Here is a 22,235-nt window from a genome sequence, read left to right as displayed (position 1 = left end):
CCAGGTGTGACTCCCTCCAGGAAGGTGAAGGGACTTGAAGAGGTCTCATGAGGGCACTCGGGGTGGGGCGGTGGGTTGCGGACGGGTGGTCAGGCGATCAATTTACCACCAACAGATACGGAAATATTTCACTAGTGTGGCAACCAGAGCAGGAGAGGTGGTCTGCATGGGCTAACTATGAACACAAGAACACAGGAATGCCAACAGTATAATTCCATTTCTATAAAGTTCACAGACATACACAACTAGAATACTGTTTAGAGATACAAAACATAAGGGGGTAAGACAACAAAAAAAAAGCATGGGGAAAAGAAACAGAAATATCCAGAAAATGGTTATCCCAAAAGGAAAGAGATGGGACAGGATGGATCAGGGTACCACTCTTCAAAGGTAAGAGTAACATTTCTTGTAAGTTGACTGCTAAGTACCTTTACACGTTATATACAGTTTATAAGTGTTCTTTTGAATCTAGTGGCTATTTTAGCAACGCTACTTAAAAAGAAGTTCATGGAGAAAAACTTAATAAGACACTCCTATGACAAATTGCTGTGGTTCCTGCCCCATCTTTTCTAGTTGCTTGGCAAAGATGATCTCCTCAGTTGTAACTGATGGAGCTCTTAAAGTCACTTAAAATTCTAAGAGCTTCCACCCAAATCACTTCAGAAACATCCTTGCAAGAATCTCTCCAGTAAGGTGCAGCAAGGCCCAGTCTCCAGAATACATTCGCTCTGACTCTTTTATTTAATGTAATCATAATCACAATGCTGGGGTGTTTTGTTTTGTTTTGTTTTTAATCTCCTGGAATCTCTTGAAATTCTGAAATCTTTAAAATGAGGGCATGGAGCAAATGACTCCATCCTGTCTCTCTTGCCTAGATTTCAGTGGTGATGCTCTCATTTTAAGTCCTTTGCCATATGCCTCAGCTATGTGATGCCCCAATTCTCTTCATCGAGATTTGCTGACAGTCAGGGGAAGATTCTAAGAGTGTATTAAGTATACATTGAGGGCCAGGAAGTGCAGGGAGTTTGGGAGGTTGCACGCATGTGGTTTGTTAGCAACTCCAGCCATGCCTGGCGTTTGTAGCTTCAAGTTACTTTTTCAGCTATTGGTGAACAACCCCTCATGGCAAAATCTCTTCTCCAGAAGTATTAAATGTTAACGCTGCATCGCAAAGCTACAGGGCAAGATCAAGTCTCTCAGCTAGAGAGGGAGCCCGCCAGGAAAAGAGAAACTCTCTGGAAGTGAGATAAACTTTATTTCCTTGAGTGCCTGTTGAAAAGGCAAGTAATCGGTGGCCTGGAAAGAATCCTGGGAATCTCTTCTCTCTGGCCAGAAACCTGATTCAGAAGGAAGCCAAGGGCCTGTGCAAATATTTCTGCCTTTGCAAATGTGGGGATCTGCCAAAAGGTTGAGATCGGGCCATAGAAAACGTCAGGGTCTGCTGTGTTGACTCTGGGTTGAGGAGGTTTTCAGAATTCTTCTCCTTTTAAAATTCAATCAGTTCCTCTTTATCAGGGATCCTCTGATCTTAAGACAGCTTTAGCCTCTCATGCCAAGCCTGGGAGTCCCATGAATGGCTGAAGAGACTCACCTTCGTGACAGAGGCTCAGCAGAGCATGTCTTGCACTTCTAACACTACTTTTATTTTTCTTCATCGCTATTATTTGCTTAACAGTCACGCACACATTACTCGTTTTTTCAAAAATTGACCCTGAACCCCAATTCAAGGACCCATGTACGTTCAGAGAGTTCCCAAGATTCCTGAGACAAACTTCCCTGTGCTTCTCCCAGGCTTCACTCCCCAAATCTGAGGGGCATTTTTTTCAGTTCATCTCCACTGCACATCTTTGTAGATGTAAAGCCCCACTCTTGTCCTTTTTCTCAAAAGAATGCCCGCCACATCTGGTACTTTGTAACACTTAGTAATGACGGGAAGAATCACATCACTATGCAGGCATGGTTTTCATCAACAAGCTGGATCTATGGCTCGAGCACATATTCCCAAGTGGGACCCTCCCAAACGGGCAGCCCTCTGGGGAGTGGGGTTCAGTCACCTCCCACCATTACTTCCTCTGCCTTCCAAGCCCCCTGATTTTGGAGAATACCCTTTTCTCTACATTAGTACATCAGTAACCCTTTGCTTATATATATGGAACTTCTGGACAGTTCTGAGCATTTCTGATCATACTCAATGGCCTATTGTCAACAGGTTTTAGGGTTTTTTTTTTTTTTTAGCGAGTTCAAAAGTGTCTTCAAATGATTTACCAAATGATGAATTTATGTGTACCTAGAAACTGAACAGTTCGGCTACTTTATTTTTTTTTAAGATTTTATTTATTTATTTGACAGAGAGAGACACAGCGAGAGAGGGAACACAAGCAGGGGGAGTGGGAGAGGGAGAAGCAGGCTTCCCGCTGAGCAGGGAGCAGGATGATGCGGGGCTCAATCCCAGGACTCTGGGATCATGACCTGAGCCGAAGGCAGACGCTTAATGACTGAGCCACCCAGGTGCCCCCAGTTCTACTTTAAATTAGTGTCTTCACATTTTTGACATATGCATCAGATTCAAAAATACTCTTTAAAAAGTGTCAGCCTTCAATTCACTGTCCTCTGCTTTTGTTTTTCCTATTGCGTTTGTTTTTGGAGTAAATTGTTAACTTGGGAAATTGGCATTGGGTCAGGCAAAGCTGAGCTCTACTGGTGTAACTCAGATATCCTTCCAGTTTTGAGCACAGTGTCTGAATTGCATAAACACCACAGTGTAGCCTGAGAGTGTTGTCATGACATCTTGAACTCATTTTTCTGACTAGTTTTTAAACAGCACACTGGTAGTAGGGAGGCCACAGAGCCTACCCTGACGTAAGAGACCCATGCCACTAGGGGTGACCCTTCCTACTTTGTCTTCTCTATCACTGGGTCTCTTCTGATCATTTCCAGCACTAAAGTCACCAAGTGGGAAGGCTCTAAGTGTGTCTCTGGTCACAAGAAGACAGGTTGGGGCTCCCATGTTTCCCTCTCAGTATTTTCTGTAGATCAAACGTTAAAACATAAGCACTGCTAATACCAGCATAATGGTTCCCTGCTAAATTTCAGCAAAAGGTCATAAAGTTCTCAATTACTTTCAACAGGAGTGCTTTACAGTTACGATTTTGATCAGAAAGCCCTTGGTTGTCCAGAAACCTCAAGGGTTCTGTTATCCTTCATAAATGCATTTTTTCCTTTAAGAATCATGCTAAAAAAAAAAAAAAAGCATTTGGGGTATACTGCAAAAGCTCATGCCTTCTTAAACTGGACACACAGAATGTCATTCAAACTGTTCTTGATGCATAAAGGACATTGTGAGCATCAGTTACTAGGCTACAAAACAGAGTTCGGAAGACCTTTCAAGATACATAAAATTTCATTGTATTGCTTATATTAAATACTTATATTAGATAACCCTAAAATTCTATGCTTTTAATTCCTGTGCCTTTTAAATTTTATTTCATTATTTTTTTTATTTTTTCTGTTTCTTACGTTACTAGTACTTCTTACTGGCACTTAACCGAAAGAACTTTAATAACCCCTATACTATACTGTGTCAATCTCTTCCAATTTGTTAGGGGTACTTGGCAAATTAAAACCAAGCCCCTTAGAAATTTACATAAACGAAGACTCCTGAAAGAAAGTATGAAATGTTCTGCAGTGGTCAAAATCTATGAGTTGTAGCTCATGGACGTTATGACATCCCCCCTGGCTAAGTGAAATTGTGCAAATGTGAGTTTCAGATTGCTGTGATGTTATCCTGATCCTGGCTGGCTACAGAGCACATGTTACCTTTCAGCCCGTGTCATTTTCTGCTCAAGATATTTCGGTGGGCTTGGTAAGGCTATGATGAGGATACCCACTTTACAGATAAAACACAACATTGGTCAACATGTGGCCAAGCCTGGCCTGAAACACCAGCGCTGCCTGCTCATGCAGCCAGTGTTCCCTGCCCTACTTTCCCTGGGCTTCTGCAGATTTGCAAACATGCTCTGATCCCCCCAGAAACGGAAAGAAGGACAGCATGTCAGAGCATCCCTGGTGGACATTGTGGAGGCAGAAAAGAACCTGAAAGACATCAGGAACTCAAAGAGCAGGAAGTGGGAGGCAAGTTCAAAGCTATCCAGCTGTCACACGGCTTTCTCTCCGTTATCTCCCATCAAGTTGGGGCCTGGAATCTGCCAGGACTTCAGACTAAATGCATCTTCTTCTTGCGGGGAACTTTTACACACTCAACGCCTCAAAAGCCCACTTGGCCAGGACCCCGAACACAGCACACCCTTCTCCACTCCAAGGAGGGTGGCTGCCTCTGCAGCACAAGGGGCGGAGATAAGCCAAGCACGGAGCCAGCTGAACACAGCCTGATCTGCTGCCCTGTGGACACGTTAGTAGCTGGCTCTGACAGCAGACCCACCAGGGTGCTGGAGGGAAAAAAACAAGTTTAGCCTGAAGAGGCCAGACTTTCCCATCAAATTAATAAGTCTACCCAACAGCCCTAGGCTGAGGTGCTAAGGGGTGTGATAAAGGAGCCCCATGTGACAATTCTATGTCTTATGGGTGCCTTCACTAAGCAGAATGGGGAGGAAGAACAGAGAGTAAAGTGTCATCCATACCTTCCCCTCCTGCCTGCAGCTCTCCATATCACAGTGGGACAGCTGTTCTCCTATCTGCCCCCCAAAAAACCCCCACAACATTTTAATGCAAGAATGCAAAGGGTCTCCGGCCTCTGCCAAAGTCATCACAGTTTTAAAGAGCAAAGGCCAAGCAGCTCAGCTGCCTCTGAGGTTTTCTCAAGCCCCACAGGGTGGCCCAACCCCAGAGCAAAACTGAAACCCCAGCGGGGCAGAAACTCTTCCCTTCCGGTAGGCATGAAGAACAGCTGGGACCTAAAGCAAGTGAGCCTGGGCCGGTCACCCTGGATTCAGGATGGTGCTCTCCCTTCAGTGAGGAACCCAAGGGGCCCTGCATGGGTGATTCCAACCTTCTACAGGCTAAAGAGGGGCGGGATGACCAAAGGAAAATTCAGACAAGCAATGACTAGCTGAAAGGGATGTGGGAGGGTCTTCAGATCAACACCAACCCCAAGCCAATGCCACCCTGTCCCCAATAAACACGTGGTCTTTGCCCCTGTGTGTGTCACAGAAGTTGCTCAAATTGCTCCACTTTTCCCCACACTCTCCCTGCCCCCCAGCATACACATAGTTACATAAAAACATCTTAAACGTGGGACCCAACTCCTTCAGTCCGGGGGAGGACCGGGAAACGATGGGGAGCTGCTGGGGCACACGGTCTGATCATTAGTTGGGAGTTACATAATCACACAGACAAGGGCTGCAGAAGGTTCCCTGGAGATCAGTTCAGCACACACCCCATTCTCCGCCACCCCCCACCCCCAAAGCCCAGAAAGCGAGCCAGTTTTAACACAACTAAAGCACAAGATGTGGCTTGGAGCGGGGGCGGGGGGGGGGGTGCGTTTCCCTGCTGCTGTGGCAATGCCAAGGGCTGCCAGAAACAGACCCTCCTGCCTGCAACCACTGCCCCCAAAGTTCCAGGGACGGCCGAGCCACAGAAGTTGTCCTGACCTGCAACGTAAACCGAGGCAGCCACGCTCAACGAAACCAACGCGCGGCCTCCCAGCTCCTCGACACCACTTGGGTCCCAGTCTCTGCGGGTTCAGGCTGTCCGCCACGCTCAGCAGTCCCCAGGCAGCCCGTGCAGTCTCAGCCGGGGCCATTCAGCGCCACCAGTGTTTCTAATTTTAAAAGATGGTAAAATGTGGGGCACAGCTTGGAGAGGGGGGCACCCGCTTTGCTAGCGGTAAGGCAAGAATCCCCAACAGAGCAGGAGTTTGGTTTCTGTTTGGTTTTGTTTGCAGGGGAGGCAGCTTGTGATTCTGCTTTAGGAACATGGGGAGGGGGGTGGCGATTAAGGGGAGAAGGGAAAGCTCTCCCTCTGCTTTGGCACACAGCATCTCCCCGCACTCAATCTCCTTTTCGGCAGCAGAGACCGCTCAGGTGGCCCTGAACCACCCCGGGGCAGCAGCGGGCAGCGCAGGTGCCGCGGCGGCGAGGTGACCGCCGGGCCGCGGAGGCTCCCGAGCGAGCCTGGGGCTGGGGGGCGAGGTGGGGGGGCCGGGGCACGGGTGCGGGGCGGCGGCGGGTGAGCGGGGAGCGCGCGGCGCGCACCGGGTTACAGCCGCCGCCGCCGGGATTGACGCGCGGGGGTCCCTCGAGGCTCGCACCGCTCCCCCGGCACCAGGCCGAGCAGCCGCTCTGCCCACCAAGGGCACCGCACGCCGCGCGGCCGCCCACCCGGACACCTTGCCCAAGAAAGGCAACGACAAGATGGAATCGCAGCCCGCGATTTCACTTCCCGGTGGCGGCCGCAGGCAAAAAACACAATAAATAAAATCAAGCGCACGGAATCCATCCGCCGAATAAAAATCCAGAGTCCCCTACCTTCGGCCTTGGGATGGCAAACTGGTCCTGTGTTCTCTGACCCACGGATCCAGCCCCTTCTTCATGAATTATTCCGGTCAGTCGGGAATTTGTGCGTTTTTTTCATGAACACCTGTTTCAAGTAAGGGGTAAAGACCTTATTGAAAGAATTGTCCTTAAAAAATAACGTGTGCATACATATGTCCATCCAGGCATGCATGCGTGTTTGTATACACACATATGCACACAGAATGTACATGTACATTGAAGCACCAAACTAGGCAGTTGGATAATGGGAGAGTCGGCTGGTTGTGAGCATGCTCACGCCGGGAACAGATCCACCCTCTGTTATTCCTCTGAATAAATATAAATCACGATCAGAAACCCAAACAGTAGCATCCCTCTTGAATTCCTGCCGCTGAAAAACACGGAATAAATTCAGACCGCAGACACAGAATCTAATCAGCAGCTGTTTGCTGAATCCAGAGCCAACCCATGCCTCGCCTGTCTTTTCCACTATGAGTCCAGACCTTTTTCTGAAAGGGGTTTTAACCTTTTAAAGATACAGTACACCAATTACCACTTTTGAATAGCTATTTCTCCAAGCGCAGGGAGGCTAGTCCCATGCCTACAGCCACAGGGCAGGATTGCATAAAGTGATAATGATTTCATTTATCTGTGGCTTTTGAACAAAATACAGCGAAAGAGAGAGAGAGAATGCAAATGCAAGGTATAAACCTAGAGACATTTATTGCAGTGATGGGCTTCTCGGGGACTAATAAGCATGTTTATGTAAACACTATGATCCTTCACTTCTGAACACACATATTCACAGGGTCAGACAATGCAGGGGACACCTATCACCCCTCGAAAGCCCCTAACTGCTGTCAGAGGACCAGGAAGCCTGCCAAAGAGGCTGAAGGAAGTGGGGACTTGTGCCACCTCAAGAGTTAACCACAGGGTTAACTTATCCTACAGCTTCAGGTGCCCTGTCCTCAAACTAAAGGATCCTTCCAGCACTGTTTCTAAAGTATAATGTAATCCAGGACCAGATCTTATTCCAAGACATTTTTTTTCTCCAACCAGAATCTGGAATCAAAACTACCACCTGAACCTTTAGAGTCTCTAAGATTCAGACTTAGGCCCTTCTTCAAGATTTTGTTAACAACACTTTTTTTTCAGGGCTAGGTTGAGCACAGAGATAGAAAAATGCAGTGGGGGAGGGGGAGGTAACCCCCAGCCCCAATTTTTTTTTTAATTATTCATTAAGTATTTCAGCCACCCGGATGGTATTTGTTCCAGTTTTGTTTTGGCTTTTAAAAAGGTAGCACCGAGAAGGAACCAAAACTCCTAACCTCACTTATGTTTGAAAGGAAGGAAAATGCCCTTGACAGTTGCTTTTTCACCCCAGGAGCCCCCAAGCTCTAGAATGGCACTGGCTGCTTCTCCTCTGGTTCCCACCCAGCAGCAGTAGCAGCTTACCTGAAGAGCAACCCTGGGGTTCCTACAGCCACTCCCTGGGGCACGTCCCTCTAGCCCTATAGCATCAGAGCACATTCCTTCCCTTGGCAAACCACTAAAACCAATGCGCCATCCCCCTCCCACATCGTGGCAGGCACTGCCTCTGCTGAGCCCTCCCAGCCACACACACACACTCTCTCTTCTCTCCTCTCTTCCAGGGCTCTTTAGCAGAAAATTATCATATTTCATGTGTCATCGCCCTAGCTAGCTGGGCCCATCCCTGATTGGCTGGGCGCTGGCAGCCGGAAATGTCACCAGCCACACAGGTTGGAACTAGCTCTCCCGCGGCCACCAGCGACCTGAGCCCAGGAGGCAATGTGACAAGGCTCAGACCTACCACAGGGAGCCCGGCACTCCTCTCCCTGGTCTGGCCCCTTGCCCTCTCCCGGCTTCTCCCTGTACCCAGCCCTGGGGGAGGGCACTGCCAGGGGATGTGGACCAAGTCTCCAGCCACGCTGGGAGCCAGAGCTGTCTCCAGCTGCAGGGAGAGAGGGAGATGCTAAAATTCCTGCTCTTCCCAGCATGTTGGGGAAGAAACAAGAGATGTCTCCATTCGGTTTTAAAGATTTGGAGAAAGTGTTCCTGACAAAAACAGTCTCTCACATTCAAAAAAAAAAAAAATTATCAGTAAGGCTGGGTGAAGACAAGATTTTTTTCCCCCTTGGGAGTTTATCTGCTGCTGTTCTTTATTCCCTATCCAACATCTCCTGCACCAAGGTGTCATCATTGTAATATCCCAAGGCTGTCAGGGAACCCAGAAGGCGGCTCAGTCCATCCTCTTCCCTTAACAGAGAACAGCCCTGACCCTCCAGAAGACTACCAGAGAAGGAAGGAAGCTTCTTCACTTGGCTTTGCAATGCCTCATGGTATCACACAACTTTTTAAGAGTTAAATGGTCTTCTCAGTGACCAACCCGAGTCACTGTGGCTGTAATTTAAGGTTGGTCCCTCTTGCCCTATCTTCAGCACGTTTAATGTGACTTGCCATTTGTCTCACCTCATTCTATTCTCCTGACCAAATTAAGTCCTATCTCTGGGAACCTTTTTGTGAAAGTTGATTCTCAAATCTTTAATTATGCTGCTTTATTCTCTAGACTTTAGAGAAAAGCCTCCCAGAGCTAGATGAGACTGAAAGGTCATTTGGTCCAGAATCCATATGATGCTTCATTCCCCTCTATTTCCACTCTGGAACTTTGGGTCTCTGGGATGGTAAACTGGACACATACATTTACTCCACTCCTCCAAAAAAATAAAAATTTATATAACCAAAATACAATTGGCAGTGCTGGGAGCCAGAGAGAGATGCCATCAATAAAGCTGACATTTTGGAAAATATGAGGAAGACGTAAAGTAGATGGGATGTGGGTGAGGAAAAGCTGATCAGTGCTGATAAAGTCATGGTTCTGCACAGACCTCCCAAGAAGAAAGTGCACAGGTTTCCAGAAAAGGGTCCTGGAAAATCCCAAGCTCAGAGGATCAGAGAGTTAAAACAAAGGTCATGGGCATCAGTTCAGAAGCAAATTAAAGGGCATCAGGAACTAAGCTGGTTCTCTCCACATGGAATTGTAGTCATCCCACAGCGTCTTTGGAAAGTTTGTCCCTAATACGGGTAGAAGTCAGAGGCTGAACTGGGGCAAGACCCCAGCTCATTTGGGAATGAGGAGAAGAAGGAGGAGGAGGAGGAGAAGGTTATTTAAGTAATCAGATTAGACACAAGATTTAACAGAGAGATCCAGAATATCCAAAATTAGTCTGACAGGAGTTCCAGAAAGAGACAACATTGTTTATGAATGCAATAATCATGGAAGAAAAAGATTTCCTTGAGTTGAAGAAAGACTTTAGGCCTTAGATCATGTAAGTCTAAGTGCTAGGCTGCGTATAGTATAACTGAAAGAATACACGATTCTAGATGTAGGTTGATACTCAAAAAACAAGGAGAAACAACTACAAGCTTCCTGATAGGGGAGAAAAATCAGGCTGCTTAAAAGAAAAGAAAATCAGACTGATATCATACTTCTCATCTTCAATGCTCTGCGAAAAGACAGTGGCACAATTTTTACAGAATTCTAAGAGAATATTACTGTAACTCAAGAATTCTACCAGCTGTCAAACTATATTTTCTCTCATATGTGATGACAAAAGAAAGGCATGTTCAAAGACACAGAAATTATATCACCCCAATACCTTTATTAAATTTTTAAAAAATTATTTGAAGATCTATTCTGCCCAAGAAAAAAAAAAAATAAGCCACAGAATAATGAACTCAAGAAAGGAGAAGATATGTTATATAAGAAAATCTAATGAGGAATAAAGCCAATAAAAGGTGTGGTTAAGTATAAAAATAATTGATCATGTGGTTGTAAAGTTTAAATGTGAGACAGTTTTGAAATATTAGACGGAGATATCTGGAATTAAACTTTCATATGATTTCAACAACAGAAAAATGAAAATCTCAATAGAATGAGTAAGTAAAATCATTTGAATAAAAAAATAGGATGAGAGGATTATTATGGAAGGCAGACAATTAGAATTCCATCTATCTCCTCTCTTCCCACGACCACATTAAAATGATAATAAGGAAGTTCTTTAAGTTGAAATACAGAATGACAAAGAAAACAGTAGAAGACCTATTAGCCAAGAAAACTGAAAAAGAAGGATTGGGGGAGGGGACTGAATTTATCAACTATAAATATACACTTTAATACTATGGTAAATAAAACAGTATATAGCACAGATGTAGAAACCTACAAAATGGATCAATGGAAATGAATAAAGTCAAGTAACAGATTCAAGTGTAGCATTTGCTGAAAACGGAATTTTAAATCAATAGGGCAAAGAATGTATTGTTCAATAAATAATGTCAGACTGTGGTTATTTAAAAAAATATATTACTTCTAGGGGCACCTGGGTGGCTCAGTTGGTTAAGCGACTGCCTTCGGCTCAGGTCATGATCCTGGAGTCCTGGGATTGAGCCCCACATTGGGCTCCCTGCTTGGTGAGGGAGTCTGCTTCTCCCTCTGACCCTCCCCCCTCTCATGTGTGCTCTCTCTCTTTCTCGCTCTCTCAAATGAATAAATAAATAAATAAAATCTTTAAAAATATATATATATATTACTTCTAAATCATACCTTATACAAAATATATTCTATCTTCACAAAAAAAAAAAAGAAAGAGTAGATGTTATGATTGATCTATAAATCATAGAATGTTATAAAGTTGTCATTTTTTTTCCTAATACTGTTAAAAAGATAATGTGGTTATCCCCTCTCTGCTTAACCACCATTGTGGTAGGCTCCCAAAGATATCCACTTCCAAATCTCTGGAAACTCTATCACCTTATATGGCAAAAAGTGTGATTAATTTAAGGATCTTGAGATGGGGAGATTATCCTGAATTATCTGGGAGGGCCCTAAATGTAATCAAAGTATCCTTTTAAGAGGGAGGTGGAGGGCAGAGAGGAGGCAATGTGACCACAGAGGCTGAGACTGGAGTGATATGGCCACAAACTGGGAAGCCACCATAAGCTTGGAAGAGGCAAAGAACAGAGTCGTTACCTAGAGGCTCTGGAAGGAGCACAGCCCTTGATGACCCCTTGATTTCAGCCCAGTGAAACTGATTTCAGATTTCTGGCCTCCAGAACTCTAAGCAAATAAATACCTTGTTTTAAGCCACCAAGTTTGTGGTCATCTGCTACAGTAGCCATAGGAAACCAATACAGGCACCATGATGAGAGACAGAGTACTTCCTAGGGGGTAGATATACATATCTAATTTCATTTAATTTGCATGGGAGTAGGCAGTAGAGAGTTGTGGTTACTATGACTCTAGCACCTAGTAGCATGTAGGCCCCAGCGTGTTATATAACCTTCTAATGCTGCTTTATCTCACCTGGAAAGCAGAGGTAAGGATGGCACCTACCTGATGGGATTGTTAAGAACAAAGTGAGACCATCTATGTAAAGTGCTTGGTGCCCCGTTATAAGGGCTCCATAAATGAAAAAGCCTTCCTTATGCTGGGCTGCAGTCTGTCTCTAGTGCATCCTCTCACTGATTCTAGTTCTGCCCTTTGGATACATACTAACTACTTAACTGTCATTCAAACCTCTGAAGACAATGCTCATCAAGAATCTTAGGTTCTCCAAACTAAAAGTAACCAATGCCTTCAATAATTGTTCTTGCAAATTCATCCAGAGTCCTTTCCCATCATGATCACCAACCCTGAACACATTTCTTATACATCTTAGGGTTTGGTCCCAGGCTCATCACCATCATTGTTCTGGAATAGGAGCTGGCAAACTCCTTTGGTGCAGACTATATATATATATATATATATATATATATATATATATATATATTCCATGAGCTAAGAATGGTTTTTACACATTTAATGGATTATAAAAAACAAAAGCAGGGCACCTGGGTGGGTCCGTCGGTTAAGCGTCTGCCTTCAACTCAGGTCATGATCCCAGGGTCCTGGGATCACCGGGCAATGGGCTCCCTGCTCAGTGGGGAGCCTGCTTCTCCCTCTCCTTCTGTCCCTCCCCTGGCTCATGATTGCTCTCTCTCTCAAATAAATCAAATCTTAAAAAAAAAAAAAAGGGCAGAAAACTATTTGCAACCATACATGGCCTGTAAATTCTAAAATATTTACTATTTGGCTGTTTTTAGGAAAAGTTTGCTAACCCCAGTTCTAGAAGATACTATACTTTCACTAACACAATGTAATATTGCCCAAGATGGTTTTTTTTTTTTTTTTGGCAAACAAACCACGCTATTGTATCATACTGACTTAATTGCAAGATTCTTAATTGTTCAATCAGTATCCATTCTCCTCTCCTTATCTAACAGTAATTTTTTTTTTATCTAGGAACAAAGCTACTAGTTAAAGACTACATTTTCCAGCCTGCATTGTAGGAAGGTGTGGCCAGGAGCCTAGATTCTAGCCAATAGGATATAAGCAGATGTGAATTGTAGAATTTCCTACTCCTGCTCTTATAGGAAAGGATCATGCCCTCCCTTCCCTCTTGCCTTTCCCAGTGACTGGAAATGTGAACCTGATAGCCTTCTGTATGAAGGGAGGCAGAGCAACAAGATAGAAGGATCCTGGGTTTCTGGTGCTGTCGTTTCACCCTGTACTGCTTATTCTCAGTTTGTGAGACAAATATACACTTTTCATTTATTTACACCATTGTTATTTTAGGTCTATGACAGCAACTGAATCTGTGCCCTAACCAATACAAATACCGATTTCATCTCCCAAGTATCTTTCACATTTGTGGCTGCTAGGCCACACATCTCCCCCATTCTGCACTCATGTGATTAATTTTCTGGGCCCCATCACAAGACCTTACATTTAGCTCCATTATATTTCCTAGTGTGAGAATCACTCCATCATTTTACCCTGACATCTGGGACCCAATTCTGTCATCCCAAGTAGCTTCCATTCTTTCTAATCTCACATCACTCTTCGAAAGGCACTTTAGTTGTAGCACCCTAAAACCAGTATTTATCAACACCTGATGGAGATTAAGAATAATGTAATGGAAAGATAGTGACCTTAGTTTATGGGGAAGGAAAAAACAGATTAAGCTAAATTCAAATGGAGGAGGAGAGGATGGAGATGAGCAGTTATGAAGAGCTTACTATGTTCCAGGCACCCTGTTGGGAATTCCCCCATTGTGTTATGTCATTTAGTAAATATTTCATTCATTCATTCATTCATTTTTAAAGTAGTAATTTTAATTTTTTGAAGCAGTAACTATAAACACCTCCTGCTGAGGCAGAAAACCATAGCCCATCCACAACCCTCTTTGCCTAAGTCCATGTGCACACCCACCCTCCCTTTAGCCACCTGAAGAGTGCGCTGCCAGTATTCCTTGCCAGGCTCACAGTCAAAGATGAAAATACTCCAAGCATCTAAATCAGGAATTATCCAATGTAGGACACTAGACAATATTTTCATAAACCTCTACACTGGGTCATCTTGAGAGAGATAATAAGCTCATGTTGGCTCTCTGTAGAGCTGCATGGCAGAAGGACTGAGCAGGTAGGTTCCGAGTGGTGTCAGACCATCTGGGTTCAAATTCTGTGGACCTTGAGTTAATTGCTTAATCCTTTCTTGCCTTGATTTCCTCATTTGTAAACTAGGGATATAGTATCCTTACCACAACCATCTAAGCCAGATTTCTGCCCTAGCTTGCTGATAATGAAGGTGAGACTTCTGTTCTTTGTCAGAGGGCAGATGCAATAATCATCAGATGAGGATTAAACCCTAGGTTCATTTGATTCCCACCTCATGCTCTTTCCTCTTCCAAAGATAAAGAAGGAAGATATCATGATAAAGGCAGAAAGTAAGTTACCAAATAATGGCAAAAAGGGGGACCTGCCCACCAGAGGTAAGGTCAGATGACCTTTTATGTGATGCCTAAGATGACAGTGAAATGAAGTTAACAGTGGTTTTCTTCCAAATTCCTTAGAGAAGATGTCACAATACCCTAGGATGGCTCAAGTCCTTCTTTTCACATCATTCAGCTTGTCTGGGGGCCTTCATGGGATAGTTTCCAATGCAGAAAAAAACCCAGTCAAGCCCAAAGTGTGTCCCTCTTCTTGCTTCTGATTACCTAAAAGTATATAATTTGGGACCTAAAGTCACACACACACACACACACACACACCCCAAAACCTTAGAGCACTTAACCTTAGAGCTCCAAAGAGGAATCTAAACAATCCATAGGAGCAGGATTAGAAATCTCAGTCAGACTGGAAAAGAGCTCTGACTAGCAAAGATCATGAACAAACACCACAAATTAGATGTAATTTATTACATTCACCTAGGATCAAAAACTCACATGCCTTTGGGGGCCATACAAATAACATAAGAGTATGAAACAGCATAGTATAAACAAGAGAGAACTATAGTGATCATGCTTCTCTGTAAATCTAATAAACAAACAAACAAAAGCTGTGTTGGCTAGAAAGGGTTTGAATCAGAAGATGAACTGCCAATTTGTACCCCGTGGCCCCAGTGATCACAGTCAGCTAAAGAAGAGGAAAAAAATTCATCCTTTCTTAGAAAGTTAAAGATAGTTGACTTTTTTTTTTTTTTAAGGACTTGAAATTCATCATCACTTCCAAGACCTAGTTGAGACAGGATAAAAAGCCAAGTAAGATCTCGAAATAGTTAAAGAATGCCTCTAAAAAACAGGATGTCTTCAAATAAGTTGGTAGATGGTCCCATCAGTAACTCTCAGGCTGGAGTCCCAAGAGTGCAGTGAATCACAGGGGGCTGAGGCAGTATGCAAGATGCTCTTCTAAACAAGTCTCATTTACAGGCTAAAGGTGTCCATACTACTCCCTGATAATACAAAAGAGCCTTTATTTCTTTCCTTGGAGCTATTTCATCAAAAGCTCTTCCAATTTTTTGTTTTCTTTTTATTTTGAAATACTTTCAGACTTACAGAAGAGTAGTAAAAATTATACAAAAGAACTCCCACATACCCTTCACCCAGCTTTCCCTGATGTTAATTAACATCTCACGTAACCATAGTACAATGATCAAAACCAGAAAACTGATATTGGTACCATGCTATTCACTACAAATTTTCCTCTAATTTTGTCAGTTTTTCCACTAATGTTCTTTTTCTGTTCCAGGTTTCAACCCAGGATTGCACGTTGCATTTAGTTGTCATTTCTGTTGGGTCTCCTCTGATCTCTGGCTATTCCTAGGGCTTTTCTTGACTTTTATGCCCTTGACACTTTTACAGAGCATTGGTCAGGTACTTTGTAGACTGTCCCTCAATTTGGCTTTGTCTGATGTTTTCTCATGATTAGACTGGAGTTATGGTTTCTAGCAAGAATACCACAGAAGTGATGTGCCTTCTCAGTACATCAAATCAGAGAAGGAGTCATAATGTCAGTTTGTCTGGTATCTGGTGACATTAACCTTGATCCCTTGGTTAAGGAAGTGGCATCCAGGTTTCTCCACTGTAAAGTTATTATTTTTCCCTTTGTAGTTGACAAATATTGGGAGAGGGTATTTTGAATCCATGCAAATGTCTGTTTCTCTTTAGACTTTCACTCACTAATTTTAGGATTCATCATGTGAACTGTCAGCAATTATGGCTGTGGTGCTCCAATGGTGATTTTCTATCTCCCTCAATTCCTCTATATTTATTAATTGGAATTCTTCTATAAGGAGAGTTGTCCTTTCTCCCCATTAAATAACCAGATTATTCTACTTTTGTTTTTATCAATATGAACTCATGGATATTTATTTTATTTTTTGAGTTATATCCTAATATATCCTTTCTTTTCTTTTTCTTTTTTTTTTTTTTTTTTGGCTTAAATTGCTCCAGTTTTGACCATTGAGACCTCTGTCATGATAGCTCCTATATTTCACATAATCCTGCTGTTTTGTTGTTGTTGCTGATTAGCACTTCCTTACTTCGTGGCACCACAGATGCTCCAGGATCATCTTGTATTTTCCCTCCTTAGTCTCAAAGTCTACTTTTTCAAGGAGTCCCCATAATTGGAATTTAGAAACTGAGATCTGGGCACTGAGTGTGCCCATTACTACTGCAGTGCAGTTTCTAGGCCATCTCGGTGGATGGTCAGTCTGGCTGGCTGGAGGTTTATTAATTTCATTGATCTCTTCAAAGAACCAGCTTTTGGTTTGATTAATACTTGTGAATTGCTTTTCTATTTCCAATTATTTGACTTTTGCTTTTATCTTTATTATTTCCTTACTTCTGTTTGCTTTAGTTTTAATTTGCTTTTCTTTCTCTATTTTTAAGATGGATGCTTCTATTAGTGGCTGGAGACCTTTCTTCTTTCCTAATATAAATCATTTAACCTATAACTTTCCCCCTAAGCACTCCTTTGGCTGCATCTCACAACTTTGACATGTTGTGTTTCCTTTTCATTCAGTTAAAAATATTTTCAAATTCTTCCTCTTTGATATGCAAGTTACTTAGATGTATGTGGTGTATTTTCCATATATTTCAGAGTTTTCTGGGTATATTTCTGTTGCTGATTTCTGGTTTAATTCCCTTATAGTTCACAAACATACTTTGTATAATTTTTATTCTTTTAAAGTTGTTAAGGTTTGTTTTATGGCCCCCCAAAATACAGTATCTTGTGGTGAATGTTCCCCATGCACTACAAAAGGATGTGTTGTGAAGAGGAGTATTCTATAAATATCAATTAGGTCAAGTTGGTTGATAACACTGTTCAGATCATTATATTCTTAACGTTCTTCCCACTTCTTCTATCATTTCAGAGAAAAGAACATTGATGGTTTCAACTCAAATTATGAAGTTGTCTATTTCATTTTTCAATTCTATCAGCTTTTGCATTATGTATTTCAGAACTTTATTGTTAAGTACACACCTACTTAGGATTGTTACTTCTTGGAGAATTGAGTCTTTTATAATTATTTAATCACTCTTCATCCTTGAGAACAGTCTTTGCTCTAAAATCAATTTTGTCTGATATTAACATAAAGACTCCAGCTTTATTTTGGTTAGTGTTTGCACAGCATATCTTTTTCTTTCCTCTTACTTTTAACCCATTTGTCTTTATATTTGAAGTGGGTTTTGTATAGTTTGGTCTTGCTTTTTTTAATCCAATCTGACAATCTCTATCTTTTAACTGGTGTGTTTAGACCATTCATATTTACTGTGATTACTGAGATGACTGAATTAAAATCTACTACCTTGCTAGCTACTCTTTTATTTGTTCCATTTTCCTTTATTTTTTAATTTTATTTTTCTATCTTTTTTTTGTTAACCTGGTTTGGGAATGGAGAGTAGAAGGAAGTGTTCTCTGTTGTTCTCAGTCTTAGACAAACACTGCATCACTGAGTCTTGGAGGTGTGGCCTTCTCAGTGATCTTACCCCCCCTCTGGGTTACTTCTGAATCTAGTATGTGTACCTTATTTTCCCCAGGAGTTATGAGTTTTTTCCTGTTCCCTTTACCCAGATATAGTAGGAACGAGTACCCTAAGGATGATAGTGCTCATCCTTACACACATACCACACAAATTAAGGCTTTTATTCATAGGAAAAAAAGAGTCCTGGTGGAGTTTCTTATCCCTCCCACAGCAACTTCTGTTCCTCTTCTCCAGCAATGTACCACAAGGGAGACTATCTGCAGTCTCTCCCAACCATTTCTGTGAGCTCATGGTGGGTTCATGCAGAAATGCCTGCCAGAGGACATGGATCTCCTTTATTTGTGGCCCTCAGCTTCACCCTCTTTTGCTAGTGTGCACTCAGCCAGAATCCACCCATTCATCAATCACCCTGGATGAATTCTTACAGGTGTCTGGCTGCCTCCTGCCCAGTAATTAGGCACTTATGTCTCATTTCTCCCTGCAGATCCTGTCTCTTCCTAAATTCTGACACTGCTGGTTTCCCAAGAACTTCAGTACTCCAGTGGGCTCAAAAAAAGCTGTGAATTTGTTGTTTATCAAGACTTTTTTCACTGTAAGTTTGGGAGTAATTCTCTTTCGAGCTCTCTACATCTGTGAGTAGAAACCAGAACCCTACCTCTTTCAATGTAGTACTTATGCATCTTTTGCAGTAACAATCAGGTGAAGGTATGGCAGGTGGTCAGAATAATCATTGCCTTCTTGGAAACTTCCCTAAGGGGACTTAGCAATGATAGATGTCCCAGAAACACCTCTATCTGTTGTTAATGGTTTGTGTTTTTTTTGTTTTTTTGAGAAATACAAGATATGGGGAAAGTCCATAGGAGTTTAAGTAAAATATACATGATGTACACCAATTTTCATAAAGTGGAAGGTGCAACCTATATAAATTGGATATCAGTCAACTGTAATCCAGGACAATTGTCTGGCTGAAAGCACCTACCAGTCTGCAATTGCCTGGCAGAGAATATGATGCTACACAGCAAACATTATGGTTAGCTAAGAATAAATTAACTCTAAAGAATTTCTAGCCCGTTTAAGTCAATTTCAGAATTCTCATACATGTCACATGTCATTAGTGAGAAATATGACAGGTGACTGATTACTCAAAATTAGGCCAATGAAAAAATATCATACTTATGTTTTATTATTTATGATATTTTCCCCAAAGGTAAGTCTTGCCATTAACCATTAACTACTCCATATATTATTATTATTATTATTATTATTATTAATTATCAATAATGCCAGTGCAACAATACCATTTAGTGATCACTTACTACAGGCCAGAGACAATACAAATATTTTCTCATTTCATCACATAAAATTCGGTGAGAAAACCGGGACTCAGAGGGATTATGAAACTTGTCCAACACACAGAGCAATTACGTGTTAGAACCAGAATTCAATCCCAGGTTAGACTCCTAAGATCTTGCTTTTAACTTCTGACCTAGACTGCCCCAGAATAAAGTTAATTAAAATTTTGTGTGGCCCATTGAGTATTTCCCTCTGTCATTTACAATGCTGGAAGAAGTCCACCCTTGCATAAGAGCACAAAAGCATCAGAAATGCCTTATTGGCTAACACCAGTTGTCTGACCAGAAGGACATTTGGTTTCAGAACGGTAACAAGAGATCATTTGTTGAGAGAGCATGACAACTGACCTTTATGAGGTTGGTTTGATAAAAGGCTATAACTGTCCTCCATACTTTCTGAATTTCTCCCTCTCTCTCTGTATACATATGTGTGTATATACCAAATATTCTTTTCTTCCTTATAATACTACATTATGATGCTGTCATCCAGTTATTTATTTGTAGACTCCTTGAAATTATATATATGGTATAATATATATAATGTATACATAAACCACAACTAACTCTTAAGAATAGGGAGCTCAGATTCAAACACAAATAAAAGATATAAATTTTTTTCAAATTAAAAAATAAAAAAGAATAAAGAGCACTATAACATATATACTACCTCTAATGAACAGTCATAGCATGACATTCTAAGCTTATCTTAAATACATGGGTAGAAACACTACTAAATCTACAGGTGGGAGAGAAAAGCTACACTCAAGCACAGTTCACCTTACCTAATCACGCTGTGTAAAATAAGATAGTAGAGACAATAAGAAGCAATGGAAATTGCCAGCAAGTAAAGAGGAAGAGTGCCACAAAGAGCAAAGGGCAGTAGTTATCTGGAGAAATTCAGTTCAGGGGTAAATGTAAAGCACCCTTTATCACCCCAACATGGAAGACTACCTAAGGTGGCCCTGCCAGAATCTCTGAATTTTAACACAAAGCAATAACTAGTGCTTCCCTACTTTTTCCAAGTCAAGATGCACATGGAAAATGAATCCATTTAGATGACACACTGGGGGAAATAGCCAGAGGCAACTGATCCAGGGGCCTCTGTCACCTCAAGCTCCACCTGGCTTCCATAAGAGGTGGATCATATTTCCACACACCTGAATTCCATTCACAACACACCAGTGAGTGGCTGCCCACCAGGTGGAAAACTGCAATAACTTGTGTCAAAAAGTAGTTCAATTATGTTTGGTTTACTCTACTTAAGGAGTTGGGAAAATATGTAATACATCAGAGCAATATTTTCATCAGAAGTGGTTAATGTTAAAACATTTTGATGCTTAAAGGGCAAGCTTCAATTATTAGAAAAATTAACTCTTGGAATGCCTTGCTTCCTGAGGATACAGAAATACAAAATGTGAATGCTCTGCAATGTACTGGGCTTCAAGGTGTTTCCATCAAATCATCCTATTAATCTCAAGATACTGTTTTAAACTCTGAATTAACCTTATCAATACCCATAATGCTTTAAATCCAGGACTATCCTAGCCAGACCAAAGCCTTTGGTCACCCTAGTATTATATTATTCCCCCATTTAGTCTTAACTATTTTTTTAAGATTTTTATTTATTTATTTGAGAGAGAGAGAGAGCATGAGTGGGGAGGGGAGGAGAGGCAGAGGGAACAGACACCCTGCTGAGCAGGGAGCCAGATACAGGGCTTGATCTCAGGATCCCAAGATCCTGACCTGAGCCGAAGGCAGATACTTAACCGACTGAGTCACCCAGGCGTCCCTGGTCCTGACCATTTTAGAACAAGGAAACCTTGTTTACCTATCCTCTTCTTTAAAAACAAAAATAATAATAAAATAGTACATGCCAATATCAAGAAACTAAAACCTGAAATTAAAAAAAAAAAAAGTACCCTTTACAACCCCAAGAATCTCATTTCCCAGAGATAATTTCCATTAACAATCTGCTTTCCAGGCCTCTGTGCAGGGAGGACAGAATCCCCAAACACTACTACCTCAAGCCAGATAACTGAATACCAAGTAGCCAAAAAACAAACGCCTATCCCATACACGGACCCCTTCCCTGCGCGCCTGAGGTAGAGCATATGATTTGGGCCTAAATTAGGGGGTACATCACTTTCTTCCTGGTCACAATGTTAGTTCAACATGGTCACATGACTTTTTTAGCACAAGTGAGATGCAAAGAAGCTTTTGCTCAGCCTTCCAGAAGACAATCTAGTTCATTCTCACAGGTGTTGAGATTGAGAGAGTCTAAGGCTTTGACCTGCATTGTCTAAGATGGTAGTCACTAACCACATGTAGCTGTTGAGTATTTGAAATGTGACTAGTACAAATTGAGACATAATGTAAAAGTAAAAGGCACACTGGAATCCAAAACTTAGTAAGAAAAAGGAATGGAAAATATCTCACTCATAAGTTTTGTATTGATTTCATGTTGGAGTGATGGTGCATGGGACTCATATCCTATCTCTGTTGGACAGCACTGGTCTAGAACATTTGAATCCTTGACAAAGCCAGACCTGATGGTAGCCCTACCCATGGACTTTTCAGATATGTGAACTAATAAATACCTATTTTGCTAAAGCAAATTCTGACTGGGCTTTCTAGGACTTGCACCTGAAAGTCTTAATTGATATAATGTATAATCAAATATAGAATGATACTACACATTCAAGATACTACTCTTTTCATTGAACTACAGATCATGGGCATTTGTCCATGCCAGTAACCTTAACAGTAATGTGGCCAGATGTGCATAAAGAATTCCATATGTGGACAAATCACCCATTTCTTTTCTGTTTATACTATGGTGTCCAGTATATGGCACCAGCTTTCTTTCAGGTGCTCTGGTGTCAACACCTTTTTTTTTGTCTCAGGCCTTTGTACACACTTACCTTCTGCTGGAATTTTGTCCTCTCTTGGCACTTGTCTGCCACATACTCAAAGCTGAGTTCCCTTACTACTCAATTTAGAGTAGGTCTTCCTGTT

At 42.0% G+C, this 22,235-nt stretch overlaps 1 protein-coding gene across 6 annotated transcripts in view; it reads right to left on the bottom strand.

Annotated features, from left to right (window-relative positions):
• HIVEP3 (HIVEP zinc finger 3) overlaps positions 1-22,235 on the bottom strand; it is a 449,883-nt gene that overhangs the window by 353,063 nt on the left and 74,585 nt on the right. For all 6 annotated transcript variants that reach the window (XM_064589326.1, XM_064589332.1, XM_064589331.1 and 3 more), the window contains one exon: positions 6,483-6,594. The gene's annotated coding sequence lies outside the window, so the exon portion shown is untranslated. The remainder of the gene's footprint in view (positions 1-6,482; positions 6,595-22,235) is intronic.

Source organism: Mirounga angustirostris, unplaced genomic scaffold (genome assembly GCF_029215605.1).
Source record: "Mirounga angustirostris isolate CCGP_5_RB_7025 unplaced genomic scaffold, mMirAng1.0.hap1 SCAF_4, whole genome shotgun sequence".
NCBI lineage: Eukaryota > Metazoa > Chordata > Mammalia > Carnivora > Phocidae > Mirounga > Mirounga angustirostris.
The sequence above is the reverse complement of the archived record's forward strand: the minus strand, read 5'-3'. Positions and strand labels throughout refer to the sequence as shown.